The 12,163-nt window shown below is 44.7% G+C and overlaps 1 protein-coding gene across 1 annotated transcript in view; it reads right to left on the bottom strand.

The window, feature by feature from the left end:
* The window catches only part of CASP7 (caspase 7), a 41,834-nt gene that overhangs the window by 22,134 nt on the left and 7,537 nt on the right, over positions 1-12,163 (bottom strand). The gene's annotated exons all lie outside the window — the stretch shown is intronic.

The following is a 12,163-nucleotide window of genomic DNA, read 5'->3' as shown; positions in this document are numbered from 1 at the left end:
GCCTGCTGCGGTGGTTCCTCGCTCATATGGGGAAGGACCACTGTCCTCAACTCCCAGATGCGTTCCAGTAAGCTCAAATCTCTGCTAGGAACACAGCTAATGCCAGCATTGATGATCAGGAAGGAACTAGATAATTCTAACCTCTTAGATTGAGAGCCATTTTTCAGAACCTCAAATTTCACAGTACACAGCCAACTCAGTCATTTCAGCAACATCAAGAGGCAAAGAATTACAACCAAGCTCCGATGGTTATTTATACAAAAAGACTTCCTTGAAGAATCCACAGTCACTTGTACCAGAAAACATTATAGGATAAAAATACTGTGCCTACTTTACAAAGAAGTAAAAAACCTCAGAAGGCGCACAATAAATTTTTATAATACACTCGGCACAAGTATTATTCTCCCCATCACCGGAGTGAATAAATACAGGTTTTATCTTCTTACAGATCCCCTAGGCTGCTCAAAATGTGAATTATACCTTTCTATATTTGGAAGGGAATATATAAGCACCCAAACCCGCTCCTATTTATTTTCTAAAGTGTCTCCATGAATAGGATTCCCAGTAGCTCTGTTTGCAGACATTCATCAGCACCAAAGTAAACACACCACCAGGCACACAATTCCCTAGGGCTGCTTCAATCGGAACCAGAGCTCTGGTTTTCATAGCTGCTTTGTCTAAATATTTTTGCGATGATTCATTCATGTTTCAAGATTTAAGGAGAGGGCATCCCCAGGTTGGGATACACCAAGGCACAGAATAAGACCAACAGGAAGGAAAAGAGTGAACGTGGTACCTCATGTCTCCATCCGAAAGCACCCCCCTCTGCATCAGAACCACGCTTCGCCCTGCGATGACCGGCAGCGAGTTTCCTTCTTCCCTGAAATAATAAAAACTCAACATACTCGGAGCTCAGCAGGGGCAGGAGACTGGCACAGTCCGCCCGGCCCTGAAGGCCTGTGACTGAATCAGCAGTGAACTGCACGCTGGACTTTTCCATAGGACCATTCACACTGGGGCTGGGAACATCACACTGGCCTCCCCCTTCTCTGCTGACCGGCAAAAATGCCCAGGCTCCACGTGGCTGCCTCCTCCCCATTCCCGGACGGCTCCCTAGAGAAAAAGTGACTTTCTAGGAACTTGGGGTCCCAAGGGAAAACCCACACACTTCCACGAAGATGCAGCCAGCAGCACCATCTTTAAGAGTGAAAAACTGGAAACGATGAGGCGATGGCTGAGCAAGGGACAGAGGACAGGGAGAATAAAATACTACACAGCTATTTAAAGTGATGAGCACGCAGATGCAGGCAACCCACCGAAGTGCCAAATGCACAAAAAGGTGGCAAAACAGCACACATAGGAACTTCGAAAAGATGCAAAATTTTATGTAAGTGAATGAAAGTAGGAAGTGAATGTGTGTTCAATCAGAGTTCAAATTCATTAAGGTTATTTCTTTTCCTTATCAAGATACTCAAGATAGTACTATACGTGATAAAGCAAAAGACCACAAGCACCTTAATTTTCAAGTAAGGCATATACTCATTTTTCAAGGGTCCTGAAAAGAGCAAATGGTTCAGGAAATGACTACACTTTTCCCATTTCACTCCTCCAAATGCAATGAGGAAGAGGCGAACACATAAAACCCCACATTATTAAGCAAACAGCTCAGCAGTGCTGCTCTCAATTTCCTGGTTCAAGGTCACAGTCAGTGAAAGGTGTGAAGCTGATGAAGTCGAGTTACAACATCTGCTCTCCTGGGCAAACCTCCTAATCACTTGCCATCCTCAGGTTTGTGAAGGAGAGGAAACGGGCTCCATTCCTTCTCTGAAACTACGTTTGCAAAAATACACTTACATTGGGAAACAAAGTCAGTTTAAAGTCAGGCTAAGGAGAAGAATTATCAGCCTCCATATTTCCAACTTCCTCCTTTCCTCTGGCAATAAAAACTGATAAATGACTTTAAAAAAATCATTCAGGGGAAATAAAGGACTGAATTCTCTTTAAATAGCCTAGAACAAAGTGGGAGACACAATGGTATCTGTATTGTGGCTGCAGGCTCCAGAACTGAGAACAGCTCAGACACTTCATTTTGATTCTCTTACAAGCACTTCATCTACTTTTTCCACTTTCAGCTGCGGAGTTTACAGAGTCATCTTACCAGCTGTAGGCCAGGTAGAAAGCCCTAAGCACCAGCGAGCTGGGGTTTGATCATGCAAGGCCATAATGCACATTTCTTACTGTGACTACAAGTTCCCTTGAGAAACAATGGGTCTTATTCTCATAGCACTTTTCTATTACTGGACTTCTGTGCTAACGGTGTTTGAAAAGTTCTTTACTATTTACCTGCCTTTCTCACTTTTTTTTAAACCTCTTATTTTGTATTGGGGTATAGCCAATGAACAACGCTGTTCAGGTGAACAGCGAAGGGGCTTGGCCATACATATACATGTATCCATTCTCTCCCAAACTCCTTCCTCACTCTTTCTGTTAACTTTATAGCTTTGTTATTTCTCTTCTAGAAGAGCAATCATCTATACATGTAGAAGTTATAGCTTCAAAGTTTTAGACTGCCTGATCATGCTTCAGAGGTGTGGCTCGCTGCTCCTGAAACAGTCACATGGCCCCCTTTATCAGAAAGCCCATCGCTAGCCCTGTTGAAATGCTGTCTGTATACCATCCCTCAGCTGAAGTGAAGCAGAAAGGGAGCAGTTTCAATGAAGAATTAAATTTGCTGACCCACTTGGGTGGAAGAAAAAAAACCGCCCCGCTGGTGGATTAATATGGTTGAATAGCTCGATGCCACTGCACTTGTGGATGGCACTTGATGGAATGACCCCAAGTTAGACCTGGGTCTTGGTCTTGCTGGGTGACTGTGAACAGAGGACTTTACCTCTCTGGTCTTCACTTTCTTTGATCATTACAGAAGGGGAACTGGATAAATTACCTTTCAAGGAGTTCTCTGCTTTGAAATTATGGTTCTAAGATTTCTCCCTCATCAGGTCCTTTAATTCTCACAAACAACCCAGTGGATGGTATTGATATTTCTACCACACAGATGAGGAGACTGAGGCTCAAGAAAGCCAAAACATTTGCTCTAGTCACTCAACTAGAGTGGGACCCAAGGGCCAGGATCTGAACCTGAGTTGTCCAACTCTACACCAGCACAGCTGTCATTTTAAGCAATATCATCACTGCTTCAACTACATCATTAAACCATGATTACGCTTTATATAAAAAATTGGGAGACAGGCCTCCAGTATTCCAGGGTCTGAATTTGAAGGCTACCTTTACTGAAAACGTAAACTGCCTGGGTATATTTTAAAGTTCCTTTTCTCTTAGGGCGCTTGGACCTGGTCTCTTTCAATCAACGAGCATGACTGAATGACTTTTGCTTAATTAGGGACACAGTCTCTGGAATGAGTTAATGTCTGCTTTGTCCCTTCTTTTCTCCAATCCGCCCATCCACCCCTCCAAACCAGGCAGGCCACCTGGATCTTTCTTATAACCACACAAATAACACTTTTTTTAAAAACAAAATAGGGACCTGTTTACATATAACACTTACTGGTGGAGCAACTCAAGCTGCAGCCCAGGAGAAAGAAGGATTACAACCAAGTGCTATTTATGAAACATACTCCAGGAAGGACAAAAGTTGGACCACAGAGATGACACAGAGGGGAAAGCCCATGGGATCTGAGCCAGAGCCTCAAAAGTAGGGAGTTTATCAAGCTTCAAGAACAAACCTTTTCTCCTGCCCTCCTCACTCAGGAACTGGAAGGATAAACACACCCCTTGGCAGGGACACCCCTGGCTCCACCAAGGCCCCGGGGAAATTTGAGAGCCTGTGCAATCTGTTTTCCGCGTTTTTTATTTCCTTTAATAGTGACCTTGAGCAGAGCTCAGAAAGGAGTCTCTGATTTCTCAGCTGCAGTGTTGCTGGGAGGGGGTATCTTCCAGGCTACTGGGCAGGGCTTGGTTTTGTATCTGCCTTGGCTTCCCGTGGTGCCACTGGGACAAAACGCACCCTGTTCAAGGGCCTCCACTGAGACCTGTGCTGTGTGGCCTGGCCTGACCATCACTCCCCTGCGGCTTTGTGCCCCACCCCCCACTCCCCGCCAGGCAGGCTCTTCCAGTCCCCTGATAACCCACCGTCTATTCTCTGACAAGTCCCTCCTCCTGCAGCTTGCCCCCATCCTTCCTCTCCCAGCCTCGTGCAGCTACCAATACTCTACAATTCTGTGAACAGCTATTCCCGGTTACTAGCTATTTCAGCTGTGCCTAGATTTGAACTTGAGTTTATATCCAGAGCAGGGACCACATCGTTAACACGGATGGCAGGTAACCTGGGCTAGGATCTAGGGTTACTGTTAATATCAAGAGAGATCCTTCTTCCAGTGCTCAGATGACATGAAGTCTTGTTCAAAAATGATGGCTCATAATGAACATAGATGGTACACACACAGTTGTCCTTTTGTATCTGAGGGCGATTGGTTCTGGAACCCCTGAGGACACCAAAATCCTTGGATGCTCAAGTACGGTGTTTAAAATGGGGTAGTATTTGCATATCGGAGAAGGCAATGGCAACCCACTACAGTACTGTTGCCTGGAAAATCCCATGGACAGGGGAGCCTGGTAGGCTGCAGTCTATGGGGTCGTGAAGCGTTGGACACAACTGAGCGACTTCACTTTCACTTTTCCCTTTCATGCCTTGGAGAAGGAAATGGCAACCCACTCCAGTGTTCTTGCCTGGAGAATCCCAGGGACGGGGGAGCCTGGTGGGCTGCTGTCTATGGGGTCGCACAGAGTTGGACACGACTGAAGCGACTTAGCAGCAGCAGTATTTGCATATAGGGCTTCCCAGGTGGCAACAGTGGTAAAGAACCTGCCTGCCAAAGCAAGAGACCTAAGAGATGGAGATTCAGTCCCTGGTTGGGAAGATCCCCTGGGGAAGGGAATGGCAACCCACTCCAGTATTCTTGCCTCGAGACTCCTACAGATGGAGAAACGTGATGGGCTACAGTCCAGGAGGTCGCAAAGAGTCCAACATGACTGGAGCGGCTTAGCACTGTGTGCATATAATATAGGCATATCCTCCCTTATACTTTAAATTATCCCTAGATTACTTATATAATACCTGCTGCTGCTGCTGCTGCTGCTGCTGCTAAGTCGCTTCAGTCATGTCCGACTCTGTGTGACCCCACAGACAGCAGCCCATCAGGCTCCCCCCATCCCTGGGATTTTCCAGGCAAGACCACTGGAGTGGGTTGCCATTTCCTTCTCCAATGCATGAAAGTGAAGTCGCTCAGTCGTGTCCGACTCTTAGCGACCCCACGGACTGCAGCCTACCAGGCTCCTCCGTCCATGGGATTTTCCAGGCAAGAGTCCTGGAGTGGGGTGCCATTGCTAAAACAATATAAATGCTGTGTAAATAGTTGCTGGCACTTTACAAATCCATTTTGCTTTTTGAAACTTTCTGGAACTGTCTTCCAATATTTTCAATCCACAGTTGGTTAGATTCACAGGTACAGAACAGAGGGCACATAGCACTTACTTCTTCTAACTCATTTAAAACAATTTTTTTATGGAACTTTTTCTATTTTTATTTAAAAAATTTCTTGGAATATAGTTACTAAGTCCAAGCATTTTACTAATTTAAATTTTACATTCTAAATATTTTTACTTTGAGGTTCTCTGTCTTTTCCAAGTATACTTCAGTAATCAGATAAGTAAAAGACATTTTAACAAAGTTTTGTGTTTTAAGAAATATGAATTAAGGAACAGTCTGGTTTACTCTGGAGAAAGAAATGGCAACCTGGTAGGAGGACCCTGGTAGGCTATAGTCCATGGGGCCGCAAAGAATCGGATACGACTGAGCGACTTCACTTACTCAGGGCCCAATAAAATGGGCTTCCCCGATGGTTCAAGAGGCCTGGGTTCGATCCCTGGGTCGGAAAGATTCCCCTGGAGGAGGAAATGGCAACCCACTCCAGTGCTCTTGCCTGGAAAATCCCATGGACAGAGGAGCCTGGCAGGCTATATAGTCCATGGGGTTGCAAAGAATCAGACATGACTGAGCATGAACGCAATGAAATGGAAATAAAACGATGCTGTCATGCCATCTAGTGGCAGTGAGACAAAAAAACCAAGAGAAGTCTAAGGGCCTGGGACCACCTAGGTCACTGCGTCCATCCCATCCAGACTTTTGGGGGGGAAAGAGAGGTCTTTTTGTTTCCCGGAGTCCTTGGGGTTTCCAGTGGAGGGTGAGGGTCCTCAATTAGAGACAGATGGGGTGCTACTGCCCCCTCCACTGCCTTCAGTTCGGTTCAGTTGCTCAGTTGTGTCCGACTCTTTGTGACTCCATGGACTGCAGAATGCCAGTCTTCCCTGTCCATCACCAACTCCCGGAACTTGCTCAAACTCATGTCCATCGAGTCCACTGCCTTACCTTCCTGCAATTCTGACACCTAGAGAAGGGAGCTGGGGATGGGCCAGGAGGGAAGGTGCCTGCCCTCAGCTGCAGGGAGCACCCAGAGCAGCAGCAACACTCCCACACCGCAGGCTGCACCCACCCCTCTGGCATGAGGGATGCAAAGTTCCCTGCACCCTGCAGAGGGAACCATGGAGGGGCTGCCACACACCTGCCAGACTTTCAGGAAACAACCAGCATCCAGGGCTGTGTTCAGGTCACCCCAGCTACAGAATTACAACCCCAGGCAGAATCCGTAAAGCACAGAGGGTAAGTGTGGGTGTCCATAGGCCAGGTGTGATAAGGGACACTCCCCTTTGCTTTCGATTATCCTGTCTTAATCACACTTGGAGTTCCACCCCATCATATACGAGGTCTCTGACACCATCCAAGTTTTCACGAGGTTTTGGTCAGCAAAGCCACAGGCAGCAGGCACGGTCAGGGAAGCACTGAAAGGCAGCAAGTGCTGCTGCAGTGCTATCACTGTGACATTGGAGACAGAAAGGGCTTTACCCCCTTGCCGAGCTAGAGGGCTCAGTGGGCACGAGCCGCCTTCAACGCTCCCTGGGATCCAGGTGTCACTGTCCCCTTGTCAACCTCTTCTCTGGCTTCTCCTTCCTTTCAGTCGAAGTTTGACAACTTCTACCTCTCAGAAGCTCTGGAGGACCCCGTCCCGCTCCATCTACACCATCCACTCTGCCTGGGCAACTCCTAACCTGCCTCCTCTCCCCACAAACCCCTCTTCAGAGCATCCCTCTCCGTGCTGCAGCTTGGGTGATCTTGCGGGTTTCTGTAGGTATCATCGATCAAGTCACTCTACGGCTTAAACCCTTTAGTGACCTCCCCATCCTTAGAACCAATTCCAGATCCTTTCTGTGACCTGTAGACAACTCCTTCTAAAATCCGGCTCGGCCAATCTCCACCCCCCCCATCTCTGCTCTGCCCACTCCTGACACCATCACACTTCAGTTACTGGTTTCATGTGTGGTTTCCCTACCAGAGTGTGAGCGTCTGAGGCAAAGACCACACTGATCATGCTGGTCTGCTTGCCGGATGCAAACCCAGGGCCAGACACGGGACCTGGCACATAAAGGTGGCAACTTAGAGTGGTGGTTGAGAGCTCGGTTTGACAGGCAGGTGAGTAGAGGTTCAAATCCTGGCTCTGCCACTAGTCAACTATGGGACTTGCTGCAAGGGACTTACGTTCTCTCAGTCACTCCATAAATATTTACTGAATGGGACTTCCCTGGTGGCTCAGTGGATAAGAATCTGTCTGCCAATGCAGGGGACACTGGTTCGACCCCTGGTCCAGGATGATTCCACACGTGGTGGAGTAACAAGAGCTCATGTGCCACAGCTACTGAAGACCACGTGTGTAGAGTCTGTGCTCCACAACAGGAGAAGCCGCTGCAAGGAGAAACCCACACACTGCAACCAGAACTACCTCCCAATGGAAACCCAGCACAGCCAAACATAAGTAAAAAGTTTTTAAAAAATGAATGAACAAATGAAATAATCAATTAGTGACCAAAATGGTATCTCAAGTGGCTAATTTTAAAGATACTCTACTAGATGAAAGAAATGTCTATCCTATTAAAGTTAAATAACAAGAAAAAAATCAAACCAAAAAAGGGAGGAAAAATCTAAAATTTAAGGGGTTGTCACACATTTTACTTGGATTTTAAGTGTCTCTTTGGTAGGTGGCTGGTGTATTATCTAACATATGGGTGCAGGTCAGATCTGAGTGAAGGCAGAGAAAATAAGCAACTAATATTTCACAACCCGGATGAAGACAACATTAAATTGACATTTAATGTAGCTTGAATACTGTTTAGTAAGTCAACAATTATGGATGCAATTCATACAACTAAAATAAGCAGTTCAGAAGGTGGAATTTAATTTAAATATTTTGCAAGGGTACTTACTGTTTATTTTGATAATATGAAGGCTGATGTTAATATCAGCCACACTATAAAAAAGGTAAGATCCCCTGGAGTAAGGGAATGGTTACCCACTCCAGTATTCTTGCCTGGAGAACTCCACGGATAGAGGAGTCTGGTGGGCTACAGACCATGGGGTTGCCAAAAGTCTGACCACGACTGAGAAATTAATACATTAAAAAGGTATAGTAGACTAGAATATAGGTTATATCCAGGCTTATTTACCTTTCCAAAGAATTTAGGGGGGTAAGAAACCCCTGCATCAAAGACCACACCTATTTTGGGCAAGATGATGGGTCTTCTAGGCAGTGGTCTCCAACCAGAGTACTCGAAGACCTTCCGAGGGATGCAGACAAGACATTTTTAAGTGAATGAATTGCCAGGTCCTCAGTTTCCATTTGTATTTTTCCTAAAACTGGTCTGCTTGAGTATGATACCACCTCCCCCTTACGAACTCCCATCTCGCCAACAGAAGAAAAGGATGGACTTCTCACTGACCCTGAATCTTAGAGGACATAGAAACTGCCACACGCATGATCTAACAAAGGGCCAAACATCAGTGTCTTGTGTCTCCCTGGCTCGCATTGAGGTGGGCTGAAGTAGGAGGCAGGGGCTCATTATTAACACTTATATAAGAGTCTGATCAGGGTGAAGGATGGCATTAGAAACAGGGCTGTTTGGGGCCACAGTGGACTGTTTAGATCCAATTATATATCAAAAAATATTTTAAAATGCACATGATAAGATGAAATGAGAGTGGGTGACTCTCATTTAAGGATTTTAACACCCTGATTATTCCCAAAGACTCTCTCACTTCTGAGAAAAGTAAACACTTAATCACAAATAAGTGAATAAATAAAGCCCGGCACTGGGCTTTGTGCCCTTTCCTTCCTTCCTGATTTCCATTTGGTTTTGGGTGACTGTTGAAGAACAGTGTCAACAACTCAGGTGGAGAATAGAGAAGGAGAGTAGTTCACGAGCAGAAAGGACCAGTTTTCAAAAATAAATAAATAGCATCCAGTGTAAAAGCATCTCACCAAAATGATACTAACAAATATTTATTAATGCGATTTTAATTATCTTATATGTATTGGAGCATTTTGAGGTAAACAAGTTGCCTTTAAGTAAAAAAGAAACAGGTTGAATTAATAGTTATTTGAGGAGTTTTGATCAAGTCTTTTTGGTGTACTTCCCAGAAACTGAAAAAAATTAAAGGTCTCAAGGGTTGAATAACAATTTATTTTGTAAGTCAGATACTTTCCAATTCCTTATTTTCAATACAACTGAAGAAAGAGCTAATTGAGCTGTCATTTTTGGCACAGAACTCAGAAGGAACTGAAAGAATTAAGTGACATTATAACAAAACTGCTGCCATCCCAAGTACTTATTCACAGTTTCTCAGCACGTCTATCTCTAAAAATGAAAAACAGGAGAAAATGATGATACTAAACTCTTTCTTATTCTAGCAAAAGGTATTATTTGCCCATTTAATCACAAACTAGCTTTTTAAATGCCCTCCCCTCCCATATTTGATCATTATTTCTATGAAAAATTATTTAACAGCACTAACAATTTATCCATGGGAAATAGATGGAGAAACAGTGGAAATAGTGTCAAGGTTTATTTTTTTGGGCTCCAAAATCACTGCAGATGGTGACTGCAGCCATGAAATTAAGACGCTTACTCCTTGGAAGAAAAGTTATGAGCAACCTAGATAGCATATTCAAAAGCAGAGACATTACTTTGCTGACTAAGGTCTGTCTAGTCAAGGCTATAGTTTTTCCAGTAGTCATGTATGGATGTGAGAGTTGGACTGTGAAGAAGGCTGAGCGCCGAAGAATTGATGCTTTTGAACTGTGGTGTTGGAGAAGACTCTTGAGAGTCCCTTGGACTGCAAGGAGATCCAACCAGTCCATTCTGAAGGAGATCAACCCTGGGATTTCTTTGGAAGGAGTGATGCTAAAGCTGAAACTCCAGTACTTTGGCCACCTCATGCGAAGAGTTGACTCACTGGAAAAGACTCTGATGCTGGGAGGGATTGGGGGGAGGAGGAGAAGGGGACGACAGAGGATGAGATGGCTGGATGGCATCACTGACTCGATGGACGCGAGTCTGAGAGAACTCCAGGAGTTGGTGATGGACAGGGAGGCCTGGCGTGCTGCAATTCATGGGGTCGCAAAGAGTCGGACACGACTGAGCGACTGAACTGAACTGAACGATTTATCAACATTTATTTGTTCTGATCAACTGTCAATAAAAACCAAGAACTTAGTTCAGGAGAAATTTCTTTTAATACTCATAAAACCTGGAAAAATGTCTTCAAACTTATGTATATGTACATATGCATACATATACATGTTAAAGAAATGTATGATGAGGTGATCAATAGAAGACTTTCAAGCAACTAAATCTATTACATCAGAATAAAATACTGTGGAAATAAAGGGTTCGAGGGAAAAAAAAGAAACAACATAAAAATTCCAGATGTTACAGGACAGCTTGTTCACGAACCTTTCTAATGGGTTAAATTACTAAAGAATTAAGACTCCATACACTTAAAGGGATGATTTTTAAATGTTAGTCTTAACAACACCCTTTTCATTTTCATAATTTCTGGGAAGTATAACAAAAGGCTTTACTAAGACTTATGAAATGACTATTACACGATTCCAGTTTCTCTTTTACTTAGAGGCAATCTACTTAACCTGAATACTCAAGGGAGATGGGAAAACAGAAATACTATTACGTCCTTTGCAACTATTTGACAAGAAATTTATGTCACCTTAAAGTTTATGAGGAAGTGTGTGTCTTAGTTTTACATTATTTGGGGGGTATGTGAGCAGAAACATTTGAAGGCCACTGCACTGGAGAATGGTTTAGCCTGGACCACCTGACCTCATGACTTTGAAAAGTTTTCAGCAATTGGACTGTATTTTCTGGTTATCTCATGGGATGTCTTTGGCCCTAAATGGCAACCAGTGCCAATGGAATGCAGATCTAGGATGCTGAGGTCTTCCCACTTTTCTGAGCCTTGTCTGGGATGATGTGACCCAAGGTTCTCTGCGGGATGTTGCAGGGAGCTAGCATGCCCCTTGTCACCAGCAATTCCCTTCCCAAGCCCTGCTAGGGAGCACTCCCTAACCTCAGACTTTATCCCCCTTTCTGTCTCTCCAACGTGGGGCTTGGTTTAGGAGCTAGCAAGAAGCCTGATGCTTCTGACCACAGACCATCCCTGCCTCTTGCCAGGGAGCCCCACTCACTGCCCCTCTATGACCAACGTTAAGGAGGGGAGGTAAAGGGCTCCTCCACTTCCTGCAGCCCTACTTTTAAATAGAAAGCACAGCAGAGGTGTTAAGTGAGCAGTGCTGGTACTGCTTGGATTCTAATTTCAGCTCTATCATTTATTCACTGCCATCACAATGGAAGGCTACTAAATCTCATAATGCCTCAGTTTACCTACCTGTTAAGTGATGGTAACAACAGAACCATCTCCTGGGATTGTGAGGATTACATGCAATACTGAGCTGGCATACAAAGGCTTAATAAAGGAAGCTGTTATTATTAAATGTAAAGCTCAGGATTTAAGAAGTAAAAAAGGAAAAGGAAATGGTAGGAATCAGCAGGGTGCTACTGTAAAATTTCCTATCCCATGGTCCCCAGTTCGGCCTTTCAGCCAAGCCTGGTCCCAATTGGCAGCAGTAACAGTCCATGCTTTTTCCCAAAGGAGGCTGGCTGCAATTTACCTCTGATGGGGAGC

This window comes from Capricornis sumatraensis, chromosome 23 (assembly GCF_032405125.1).
Source record: "Capricornis sumatraensis isolate serow.1 chromosome 23, serow.2, whole genome shotgun sequence".
Lineage (NCBI taxonomy): Eukaryota > Metazoa > Chordata > Mammalia > Artiodactyla > Bovidae > Capricornis > Capricornis sumatraensis.
The sequence above is the reverse complement of the archived record's forward strand: the minus strand, read 5'-3'. Positions and strand labels throughout refer to the sequence as shown.